Raw genomic sequence first — 9,009 nt, 5'->3', positions numbered from 1 at the left:
GTTCACCAATTAATGTAGCTAGGAAATCAGAAATCATCACAAACAATATAAAAACTAATCTAGCTCAATCACGAAAGCTAAAATGTAATGATCTATCCTAAACACACTCAATAGAGACATGAAAATTGAAACATTCAAAACTAAAGATTATGCAAACCAAATGTGGATCTGAATGCTTCCTTCATGCGGCTCCATTGTCCTTCTTTCTTCTCCAAATAGTTTTGTTGTGGATCTCACCTTCAAGTGCATAAACCTAATGTGAAAGCAAGATTGACATTGACACAAGAGTACTCGAAGCGTGATTTGACAAAGTGATTAGAAATTCGATCATCTGATTAGGGGATTGAGATTGAAGAAATTCATCCAATTTATAGATAAATTGGAGAAATGATCAAATTAGCATGATAATGATTCGAATGGAAATTCAAATCAAGAATAGCAAAATTATGACATGTGTATGACAAATTGCTATGCAAGGATTTATGACAATTTATGACAATTTATGACAAATTGCTATGCAAGGATTTATGACAAGATTTTGAAATAGAAATAGACATTTAGGAATTTAGGAGAAATTAGAAAATTAAGTTGGAAATAATGACTTGGAAATTAGGAAATTGATGAAAATTAGGTAAATTAATTAATAATTTCTCATTCATTAATTAATTTAAAAAAATAGGAGGAAATTGAATTAGAAATTATGAAAATTAGAAAATTGGAAAATAGGAATTAGGAAATTAGAAAATGAGGAAATTAGGAATTTAGTGAATTAATTAATAATTTTTCATTTATTAATTAATTCACAAAGAGGGAATTTAGAAATTTAGGAAATTAGGAATGATGTGAAATTAGGTAAATTAATTAATAATTTGTCATTTATTAATTAATTCACAAAAAGAGGAACAATTAGCCAATTAAATAAATATTTAATTGTGACTCGAAGACCTAGAATAAATAAATAATTTATTTAACCTAGAGAGAGAAATGACAAACAGGATTAAATGAATAACTCATAAAACCCTAGAAGATGAATTAGCAATGCAAGGATGACAATTAGGTCTTGATGAAAGATAATTGACTCAATCATGATTCGGATTAACAAAGGACCAATGTGATAAATGATTTGATTGATAAATGCGCCAACTGACAAGGAACAATGACTAATTGATCCAAATTGACATAATTGAGACAAACAACGATCGATGACAAATCGATCGCAAAATGACAAGATCGAACATAACAACAATCGATGACAAATTGATCGCCAGATGATAAGATTGATAAGAGGACAAAACCCTAATTAGGATTGAGGATGTCCAAAATGATGACAAATGAGCATGCACATTGATGTGATAGGATAAAATCGATCAAAATCATAACTGGATAGTTTTGTCAACAAGACCAAATTTGAAAGCGAGATGAATGAAGAATGTAGAAGAATGACTCGATGCTCGCAAATGATAAAAACCAAGTGTGTGACATAGGAGAAATGTTAATGCGATGCAAAAACCTAAAATGAGGCAATGCGCAAATGTTAAATTATGATCCCACAAGCGTTGACCATTTTTAGGTGTCTACAAGCCTTTTCCAGATGCTATAGATATGTGTGCGGGCTCTTATTCTTGGGTCCAATAGCTGGATTATGAGACCTTACCATTTTGGTGTTGCTTATGTCATGAGTATGGTCATTTATAGTGCAAGTGCCCTAGGTATAAACCAGTTGTGAATTAGCCTCAACTCACGTCACGTAACCTTGATGGGGCTGATAAAGGAAAATATCCCATGTCTAGTGTGACTATGGGTGTTGATGGCTTTGTCCCAGTTAAGACAAAGAATAGGAACCATGGACAAAAGAGGTCTTTGTAGGAACATTAGGAGGAGGATACTTTTAACATATTTGAAGCCTTGGATGACCTTAGTCAGTAGGAGGTGAATCTGAGGTTGATTCCCTTGGATCATAGTGCAGTAGGGTTGATGCCTGATAGTATGGACTTGGATCCTACTTGGGGTCTGCAGGAGGTTGGAAGTTAACAGATGGAGATGGATCAACAGGTATTGGCTCATATGGGACCCATCTCTAGTGTTGTAATGAAGATAGATGGTGGGGATGTCTCTCTTGCAACACAAAAATTGGACTCTGTTGGGGTTAAAAGTAATAAGATATCTTTATAACTGGGTCTTCTTTAGAAATATATCAAGAAAGGTGCAATGAAGATGAACTCGAAGGTGGGCAGAAATAAGGATTTGGATAATATTAAATTGATGGGGGAGAACTTGGTTGAGTTAGGGTCAGTAAAGACCCCAAATTCTCATTTTTCTAATCCCCTGAAATGATTGTACTTTCATGGAATGTGAGGGGCTTGAACAGTGGCCCTCGACAAAAAGTTATTCGGGATTTGATTAGGAGTCATTCTCCTAATGTCCTTTTCTTACAGGAAACTAAATTATCAGTAGAAATTATGTTGGGTCTGGTGCCTAAGGTATGGGGGAGAGGCGAATGTCAGTGTATTGGGGCAGTTGGCTCCTCTGGAGGCATGGTGTGTCTTTCAAACCCCTTGAGGATTCACCCTATTTGGTGGGTTTCTTCCATATCATCTTTATCCAGGGTGGCCTCTAGTCTTGAGACTAGGGAATATATCTTGCTTACTAACATTAATGCTCCCACTGATCTTCAGGGTAAGCAGAACTTGTGGTTGCATATTACTTTTATGCACGAGCTTTTTCCTCTTCATATGTGGCTTATGGCAAGTGATTTCAATGTCGTCTTATAATTGAGTGAGAAGAAGGGTGGTGTTATGCGGTTGGAGCCTTCTTCCCTCCTTCTTCGAGATAGTTTATCAACCTTGAATCTTGTTGACATAAAGCTCGGTAATGGTCTATTCACTTGGCATAATGAGATTAGGGGAGTATTGGATTGCAGAGTGGCTGGATCGGTTTCTGGTTTCTAATGTTTGGATTGGGGGGGGTTGGTCCACTTGCTCTGAGATTTTAGATTGGAAAGGTTCAGACCACTGGCCCATCAAATTGGTATCCTCTTCTTCTTGGGTTGCTCACTCTCCTTCTTTCAAATTCCATCTTATGTGGTTACGAGATTCTTCTTTGCAGGTTCTGGTTGCAGAGTGGTGGAAGAAAGGGAGAGCCTATGGCACTGCCATGTACACTTTTGCCAAGCAACTGCAATTTGTTAAGTTTTAGCTTAAGCGGTAGAATCGTCAGCATTTTGGTGATTTCTCTCATGCCAAGATAACTACTCAATTAGAGTTGAATGGAATTACTAGAGAGATTAGTGTAGACACTTAAAAATAATTGTCGTAATTATTTTTAATTCCTCACATAATTAATTTTAATTCTAATCATGTCTTATACAGGATGAATCCTTCCTAAAACTAGAAGTTGTGATCAATCATGTCTTATACAGGATGTATCCTTCCTGAAACTAGACGTTGTGATCTGATCATGTCTTATACAGGATGAATCCTTCCTGAAACTAGACGTTGTGATCTGATCATGTCTTATACAGGATGAATCCATCCTGAAACCAGACGTTGTGATCTGATCATGTCTTATACAAGATGAATCCTTCCTGAAACCAGACATTGTGATTTGATCATGTCTTATACAAGATGAATCCTTCCTGAAACTAGACATTGTGATCTGACCATGTCTTATACAGGATGTATCTTTCATGAAGCCAGACGTTGTGATTTGATCATGTCTTATATAGGATGAATCCTTCCTAAAACCAGACGTTGTGTTCTGATCATATCTTATATAAGATGTATCCTTCCCGAAACCATATTCTATGATCATGTCTTATACAAGATGAGTCCTTCCTGATATCAGACTGAATCTAGACCTTATCAATCGAATCAAACAAAATTATTCTTTGAATCAATGCATTATCACACCTCACTTCAAAGAGGGGCAAAATGTAGACACTTAAAAATAATTATTTTTAATTCCTCACATAATTAATTATGTGATTATGTTAATTCAAATTTTCCTCAATATTAATTAAATATAATTGATATTGTCACTATAGTATGTGACTGATTTATTTGATAAATCAATCCCTTTCTTTATTCTTCTAAAAGATTAAATCCTCACAAATCTTCCTCTTGGCTAATTAATTTCAATTAATTAGTTAACCCACATGATTCCTACAAACCATCTTCTTAATTCATCATTAACCTAATAAAGTCTTCTAGAAACTCCCTAAACTCACTTAACCTTATTCTTCTAATTTTTAATTCCCTCCACTCATTCTCTCTCCTAGTCAAATCCTCCTACAAATCCTAATCCCACCTAACATTTCCTCTAATCACCCTCCTAATGAGTTGCTAATGGCTAATCATCATGATTAGCCACAAAGTCAACTCCTTGTCCCTTCCATCCAACCACTAGCTTTTAATTCTCTTTTCCTAGGTGAATGTGAGATCTTCAAAATCTCACAATCCTCTAGGCATCCCCTCTCCCAAGGAATTTTTAATTCCTTCTTATTCCTCCAATCCCCATGATTATCCCTTTTTGGAGAATTTTAAATTCCTCCTCCCCATTCTTCAAGGAATGTCAAATCCCTTGCTCCTCTCAAAGAACATTGGGAAGTCTTCCCAATGCACTTTGCTCTTCTCAAGGTACCTTGGGAAGTCTCCCCAATGTACCTTGAGGAGTGTGGAAACAAGAAATGCCTTTAAGGCATATCTCTTGGTCTCCACACCCTCTCTTGGGCCTTGTGTGAGCTCACAAGCAATCCTAGCCCTTCATCTTGAATCCATCCTATCCATCCATTCTTCCTCTCCTCTTCCTATAAATTGAGGACTCCATCCCTCCATTCTTCATCTCCAATTTTAGTAATCTTATGTTGTCCTTTTGAGCCCAGGAAATCATCTTGGTAACCTTATCATGTTCAAATCATATCTCATCCACACTTGATCATCTCATCCTTATCATCTTCCAAATCCATTCCATTTGTGCACAACATTGGAGAGCCATCCACATCAAGCAAGCAAGAGGAGCACATCAAGTGGAGCATCACCAAGAGGTGCCTTCACTTCATCAAGCTCAATCCGATAGAGAGGTATAAGGTTTTGTGAGGTATACATTTTCATTATTCATGTTTTCATGCATTTCAAATTATGGCTTTGATTTCATATACTTCCATGTTTGATTTGCATGCCTATTAACTAATCCACCTCACCAGTCTTTTATCATCTTCAATTAGAGAGCATGGATTGTCAGAAGCCTTGTTGAGGGAGGAAGTCAGGCCAGTCAAGGTTTTAGAGGAGTGGGAGCTTAGGGAGGAAATATAATGGAAACAGAGAGCTCAAATTGATTGCCTTCAAGTGGGAGAAAAGAATATTATGTTCTTCTTCAATTTGGTGAAAGCAAGAAGGCATGGCAATTCCATCCTTGTCTGAGTTAATGATAGAGGTGAGCATTGTTTATCCTTGCAAGAGATTTATAGCGAATCTATACAGTATCTCCAATCCCTTTTTAGGGAGGATGCTAAGGGGGAATCAAAAGAGGAAATTCGGGTTCTTGCTTGTATCCCTTCTCTAGTTACTAGGGAGATGAATGAGAAGCTAATGGGCTCTATTTTGTTGGATGAACTTGAGAGGATTGTTTTTCACACGAAGAAGGGGAAGGTGCCAGGACCGGATGGGTTTCTAATTGAGTTCTATCAATAATTCTAAGATATTATCAAATTGGACTTATTGGAGGTGATCCAAGAGTCCCAGAGGAGTAAGGAGATGCTTTGGGCTTTGAATGCGACTTTCATTGCACTCATCCCCAAGTGTGATGGGACTGATCGATTAGGCCAGTTCTGTCCTATTTCCCTTTGTAATGTGATTTATAAGATTATTTCTAAGATGATAGTGGAAAGGTTGAAGAATTGGCATGGGCGGGTCATTTCAGAAGAGGAGAGTGGGTTTGTGCAGGGTCGTCAAATCTTGGATGGAGTGGTCATTGCTATAGAGACCATTCATTCTATGCTACATTCCAAGGAAAAAGCTATGTTTATCAAGCTGGACATGGCAAAGGCTTATGACAGAGTTTGATGGTCCTTTCTCCTGAATATTCTTAGGGCATTTGGTTTCGCTAATGAATGGATCCAATGTGTTATGAGTTGTGTTTCGTCTACCTCATTCTTGGTGCTAATTAATGGAGACCATATAGAGTTGTTTGGTGCATCCAGCAGCCTTTATCAGGGGGATCCTCTTTCCCCGTACTTATTCATTCTCCTGGTTGAGGGTCTAGGGAGATTGATTAAGTATAATGTGGGGCTTGGTACTATTCATGGTTGGATTTGGGGTAATGGCATACCTCCTTAGTCCCCTTTGTAGTTTATGGATGATACGACCCTGATGGGATTGGCTAGGATCAAGGAAGCTATAAATCTGCATAAAATCTTCCATTATCTTCTTCAATACGCCAAGAACTATTCAGTTGAGGATTGCTAATATCTTAAGATTCAAGGTTGGGTCTCTTCCCTTGACTTACTTGGGTATTCCTATCTCTACTGATAATCCACCCAGGGACTCTTGGAGGTTATTCTGGACAAATTTCGCATGAAGGTTGAACATTGGACTCATAGATGGTTATCCTTTGCTGGAAGGGTTCAATTGATCCAGTTGGTGGTACATTCTCTTCCGATTTATAGGTGTGTTCTCCAAGTGGCCCCAAAGTGGTTTGTGAAGGAATTGGATTCCTTGGCAAGGAAATTCTTATGGGCAAGCAACCTGTCCTCCCATAAATGGAGTCTGGTCAATTGGGACTTGGTGTGCAGCCTGAAGCAGTTGGGGGGGATTGGCTTAAGGAAGTCTTCTTTATTTGGGGAGGCTTTGGTGGCTAAATTGTATTGGAGGTGGTGTGTTGAGAAGGATAGAAGCTGAGCTAGGATTTTGTCATGCAAGTATATGCATAGGATCCCGAAAGAGGAAATTTCAAGATATCCGCTTGTGGGAAAAGGCTCTACAATTTGGAGTTCTCTCAAGAAAGGGGCTACACTAATAAAAGAAGGTCTATTTTGAATCTGTAAGAAGGGAGAAGAGGTTATTTTTTGGTTTGATTCTTGGGATGGCTATCCCCCCATTACTGATCAGTTTCCTAATTTAGTGAATCTTTGCTAGAGGTTCTTGGAGGCAGGGTCGTCTAGAGTGAGTGACTTTAAGTCTGGTTATAGGTATGGGCAACTAGAGATGGTGCGGTGGAAGGTTCCTACTGAATGGTCGGTTGTTGATATGGAGGAAGATTGCAATGAGCTTTATGGTATTTGGCTAGTAGACAATGTAGTTCCCTTAAGGATAGGGATAGACTTGCTTGATCCTCGAATCCTAAGGGTGTTTTTACTATTGCCAATGGGTACCACGAGCTGTTGTTCCATCACTTGGAGGGGAGGGAGGTGCACTGGTGGAAATATGTTTGCAATAATTTCTCTTGGGTGAAGTGTAACTATTTTTCTTGGACTTTGGCTTGGAATAGGTGTCTCACCTAGGACAATATTTGCAAGCATGGGTTCCATGGGCCTTCCATCTATATTTTGTGTGGTAATGGAGAGGAGGATTCCTCTCACCTATTCTTCAGATGTCCTTTCTCATTTTTTCTCTGGCATTACTGGTGGGGGGTGTGGAAGCACCCCTGTGTTCACATGGATTCTTTGGTGGAGTTTTGGAGTAGTTTGGGCAGGCCTCCTATTTTGTCCTCTTTTCTCTAGACTGTCTGGCACGTTGGGCCCATTTTTATACTGTGGCAGATTTGCTTAGAGAGGAATAGGCTATTCTTTAGGGATGTCAAACTATTAGTTCAACAAGTGTGGAATAGAATCATTGGCATGATCTAGGAGACAATGGAAGCTAAATGTGAGGTAAATTTTCCTCTTGATAGAGGAGAGGCTGGTATTGTGAGTAGGTTGGGTTTGTAGGAGATGTCTCTTGTCTCAGCTTGTGCCAGAAAGGTAGACATGCTAAGTAGAATGTCCAAAGGGATGAAAGTTGGTTGCCCCCTCAGGATGATTTCATCAAGATTAACACTGATGGCTCCTCTCGGGGTAATTTGAGCCCTGCTGGGATTGGAGGGGTTGGTAGGGATTGTTCGGGGGTTGTGGTTTTCTTCTTTTCAGTTCATAAAGGGTGGCACTCTAATAATTTTATGGAGGGATTAGAAATTGTGTATGCCCTAGAGTGTGCTTTTGAGTTGGGATGGCATAAGGTTATTTGTGAATCGGATTTGCAGATTATTGTTAACCTGTTGAATGAGAAAAAGGTGAGTGGGATTAATTGGCAGTTGGCAGGGATTGTTCACCAGATTTTGCAAACTAGTGCTATGATGGAGAAGGTTTCCTTCATCCACATTCCTCGGGAATGAAATAGGGCAGCTGATTGCTTGGCTAAGTGGGCCTTGGGAAATGGTAATGAATGGAAAGTTAAGGGTTGGCAGCATCTCCCCCCAGATTGTTGTTAGGACTTGCATAAGATATTTGCTGAGGATATGGATAGTTATGAAGCTGGTTGATTTTTGGTCGGGATTTTTGGTCTCTTCTGGAGCTTTGGGGCTCTGGTTTTGTTTTGTAATGCTGCATTTTGATTATTAATAAAGTTTTTACCCCTTTATTCAAAATCCTTTTGCAAAATAGAAAGTAAGGTCTTGTTTTAAGCACCAAATAAATGATGAGGTTCTTTTTAACCAACGGGAAATGAGTTCTTTTTAAACCAACTTGAAAAGCTAGGAAAAAAAAACAACCAAATTCCTACATCTAACTCCTCCAGTCTGCAAGAAATGATTAGTAACCTACAATAAAAAGAAAGTTATTGAAAAAAATTAAAACCTTAGGCAGGCTCACACAAGCCTAATTTTCCAACTCTGTTACAAACTATCCCTTTTCTCTGTCAGAGTTATGCATTGAACTTCTGCACAAATGCACTACAGAAAGGTATGCTGATGACTCCAATGCGCTACTTTGATTTCCTAATGTGCTACGCTGATACTTCTATGCGTAAGAAAAAATAGAGA

The sequence above is a fragment of the Cryptomeria japonica genome, chromosome 8 (assembly GCF_030272615.1).
Source record: "Cryptomeria japonica chromosome 8, Sugi_1.0, whole genome shotgun sequence".
NCBI classification, from domain to species: Eukaryota; Viridiplantae; Streptophyta; class Pinopsida; order Cupressales; family Cupressaceae; genus Cryptomeria; species Cryptomeria japonica.
This window is presented reverse-complemented; position numbering follows the sequence as displayed.